Source organism: Microtus ochrogaster, unplaced genomic scaffold (assembly GCF_000317375.1).
Source record: "Microtus ochrogaster isolate Prairie Vole_2 unplaced genomic scaffold, MicOch1.0 UNK72, whole genome shotgun sequence".
Taxonomy (NCBI): domain Eukaryota; kingdom Metazoa; phylum Chordata; class Mammalia; order Rodentia; family Cricetidae; genus Microtus; species Microtus ochrogaster.
The window spans coordinates 551,710-556,200 of NW_004949170.1; positions in this window are offsets into that span (position 1 = coordinate 551,710).

Consider the following 4,491-nt stretch of genomic DNA (forward strand, 5'->3'; position numbering starts at 1 on the left):
AAATAGATAAAAAAGGAAGGATGTGCCTGTTCCTGTAGGGTCCAAGGAAACGCTGAAGGAAGACCTCAGACTCAGATAGTATGTAAGAACAAAGAGTGTGTATTATACCACATGCATGGGGTTGTTCATCTGTATAAAATGGCCGCAACCCCAGAGAGGAAAGTGTAGGCTCCTTTCAAGCATAGCTAAGGGGAACAATTATGTCATCTCAAACTTAATTGGTTAAATTCTCTGGAGCTTACAAGAATTTCTTTCTAATTCACCAGGAAATACAGGTGGCTGATCACTGAGAGCAGTCACTGCAAAGTAAGCTCCTTTAAACAAAGTAATGGTAAGAAGTTATACTGAAATCTGTTTTGTGAGTTTATATCTTTTCTGAGTCTGGTTATGAGGAAAACTGTGTCTAGACTTAGTATTGGCTCTAGGAGAGTGAGGCCTGTGGCCTGAATTTTACAGAGAACTGAGAAGGCAGCTGAAGCCCTGGTTGCTGCTGTTAGATTGACAAAGCTACCTCTAGCCTAATCGTCAAACAGCTTCAGAGTTCTGAGAAGGATAAATTCTGTTACCTGAGTTAGCGACAAAAATGAAAGAGATTTACTTTGCTGGCTACCTAGACAGCCACCCCAAGATCCTCCATAGTTATTGGGGGCAGAGGCCTCAGGGCAACATCAGTTTTCAGCTGGGAGGCCTAGGTTTGCCAGGCCCCAGAAGGTCTGACAGACTTCCTGTGGAGTGGGAAGTCTACCTTTGCTTAGGCAACTCTAGGCAGTTGGTTCCCCAGTGCCCAGTTTGTCCATTTGAAGAGGGTCTTTGCAGCAGTTGAGGTGAAAAGCATTGCCACATTCGAAGCAAGTTCCAGGTCGAGGTTCTTCTGTTCCCATCCATCTTTTTTGGAGAAAATAGGGGTGCTGTCAGGAGCTGGCATGTCTCTCTATTACAAAAAAAATTTTTTTAATTGTTTTTATTGAGTTATACATATTTTCTGCTCCCATCTCACAAAAAGCTTTTTAATTAAACATTTTAAATGCCATATTCTGTAGATCTATGAGCATTTGAGGGCGGTCTGTCTATTAGGTATAGACATACTTTGCTTTTAGGTACTTGCTTTAAGCTCAACCCTGAAGATATATACAGGGGACCAAGTAAGGCTTATCCCTGTAATTAATTACATCAATACTTAGCATGACCACAATTAAAGAACTTGATTATTTATAAGGATGACTATTTACTTGTGTTCCTAAACAGTCTACAGTACTTTAGCAGCTCTCATAAGTCTAGGACTTGACATTACATTCCTGTCAGGTTTAGCCTTAAAAATAATGATTTTGAATTGAAGTCAATTGAAGTCTATGTTGGGTCCATTGAGGGTTGTGCAAAGATGGGGACAGACCACCAAAGTCTAATAAACCAGAAGCAAACTTTGTTCCAGAAACCAGAATCCAGGAAAAAAAATAAAATAAAATAAATCTCCATGGGGCACAAAAAGCTTATCAGCTAGCTGAGACCACAGCCAGAGATGGATTTTATAAGGCTGTGGCAAAGGCCAGTTTCTGACCCCACCTTTTTTATAGCAGGGGCACCAAGCATTAGGTTCGAACAGAGGAAGCTTTACAATCTCATGGTAAAACTCAGATACAGATTGCCTTACTTTACAATCTCCATTAACAGAGTTTTTCAGTTAAAGTAATGTTTGTGCTTAATTGATTGTCTTTCTTGGTACTTCCAGGCGGTGTTTACTGAAGCCCTGTGCTCTCCCCTTCAATGCTGTCAGTTTCACATAGCAGGGATTGTTAGGAATTTTCCTAACGCAAGCTCTCTGCCGACACAAAAATCCCAATCAAGCCAAATCACAACAAGCCAAATTAAAAAAATATAAAAAAACATCCAGGTTTAATGGGATTCCTGAACTCTTGGGTGGCCCTGAGGGGGAACTGGAAAGCCAGATGGGGACTTGGGATTTACAGGGTTAATTCGTAATCCAGAGGTTACCTATCAATTTCCTAGAAGTTGACTCAGCTCATGTCCATAGGCTAGCTCTCAGTTTGCAGAGAGATGCTTTGACCTTGTAAATAGAGCTATGGGTTGTAAAGCAGAGTAACCCATTGTTCGTAGTCAATCCTTAAGCTACCGAGAGAGCTGCTGACAGTCTGCTCTCATTCTCCTAGGCTTACAACTTTATATTTCTTTATTTCTACATTCCCATTTCTGGAATCTACATTTTTATATTCTTATCCTTGGGCCCTTCATTCTAGTATCAAAATAAAACCTTTTAACAAGCGATAACAGACCATCTGGATTATCCTTCTCCTGGCCCCTCTGGTTCCTATATAACCCAGTCATTTTGGCTATATCAGTTCTTTGGCCAGCCTCTTGGTCCAGTTCACCTTTCTTGGTCATCGGTTCCTCTCCTTTCATACTCCTGTCGTCACATGGCTCAGGAGCGTGTTCACTCTGGACTCTTCCAGATGGTCTCTGAGTATGCTCTCCCTTTTATCTACAATGAACTCTCTTCTCCATGCCTAGGAATTAAGGGTTAAGCTCTCTCGGGTTTTTTTTACAACTGAATTTAAGTTTCGGTTCTCTAGAAGGACACCAGGTGTCTTTCCAACAAAGGGCTATTTATCGACAAGCCCCTTGCATTCTTTGTCTTTGCCAAGTGTTCAACACCAAGCTTCTAGAGAACTTAAATAAACAGGAGCATATAGGTGATAAATACGATATATATTCTATAATGGAATGCCTGGTCTCCCAGGAGAGTTCTTTTCCCCAGTGTTGGACATTTGGACAGAGGCCCCCATGACCTGTTAAGGGTGCTGGCCTCTGTATTCCCTCATTCCCTGCTCATGGGCTGTACCCCAACTCATGAGCCCCCTTTTTCCTTCTCCCATTTCACATAGGGATCCTTCCCTTGTCACTTTTCCTTGCCTTCCCAAAAGACAGCCTTAACAGAGTGGTAACCCAGCCTTGTTCCATTTTTACCCGCACAATGACTAGTTTATCATTACTGAACCCATTATCATTTGTTAAAAGGTTTTATTTTGATACTAGAAGGGTAATTAAAAATCATTATTTTTAAGGCTAAACCTGACAGGAATGTGATGTCAAGTCATAGACTTATGTGAGATGCTAACGTATTGTAGACTGTTCAGAAACAAAAGTAAATACTCATCTTTATAAATGATCAAGTTCTTTAGTTGTAGTCAGAGAGTTCAGGGTAGGGAGCAGGGTAGGCCAACCAGGTAATAGGCAAAGACTGAGGGTTGCTGAGAGAAAGAACCTGGGGCCAGTGCCCACTTTGACATGTTAATGGGCACTTCAAATAGTCATTTGTTCTGGGTTTGATACCTAACATCACAGCCCTTTAAAAAAATAAAAATAAATAAATGATAAGCAGGTGATGTAATCTTTTCTATTATTATTGTATGCTGATATTGGGGTGTCATTGTTGGAGACCCAAGAAACCTGGAATGTTAGCCAAGGCCAGGAAGTGAAGGCAGTTTTACTCACTGTCCAGGCTCTGTGGGATCTTCTAGGGCTAGAGAAGCACAGGCTGAGTTGGCATAGTCTATGAGATTGAACCACTTAGGGCTAGCCACCTCAGAGCCTCTAGGATGCAGATTCTGAAGCAATACCCCAAACTGGCAAGGTGCTGGGAAATTCTGTAGTTGATCTGATATCTTCTAGGACAGATAGCTTAGAGAGAGGAGGTACAATTAAGGAGTATGGGGGGAAATAGAGGGGTCAGAGAACTTAGGAGCACTTACCTGGAGTCTATCTCACCTGTGAGAGGTGGATTCAAGACAGTTCTCTGAAACTTATAAGAATTTATTTTTTAAGTTTACAAAAATGTTTTAGTTAGGCAGTGGTGGTGTATACCTTTAATCCCAATGTTCCAGAAGCAGAGGCAGCTGGATCTCTGTGAGTTCAAGGCCAACCTTGTCTATAGAGCAAGTTGCAGGACAGCCAGAGTTGTTATACAGAGAACCCTTGTCTTAAAAAACAATAAATAAATAAATAAATAAATAAATAAATAAAAGTTTTAGATATATTAATATTACCATTGTTTATAATCTGTACTGAAATCCACAGTACAGAAAAGGCAATGGGCTCATACCTTTGAGTCATAGTAAAAGCTTGGCAACCCAAAAATGATTCTGGGTTAAAAACATCTGTGAGATTATCTCCTTTCAGAGTCTGGGAGCAAGGTCAACTGTTTGTCTTCCACTGCTGGAGACCTAGTAGCTCTAGGACAGTGAGGCCTGAGGCCAGAGGTTTATAAATAAAGAGAAAACAGTTGTAGCCTTGGAGAGGAGTTTGCTGCTCTTAAATCCATAGTCAGTCAATCAATATCATCAGGAAAATGAGAAGAAATCTAAGTTAAGCTTCACATCCTTGCACCTTCCATAAACTTTATAACATTTTCTATATAGTTGTTCACCACAAGATATACTTGGTTGATTATTGAGAGCAGTCCGTTCATGATAAAGTGAG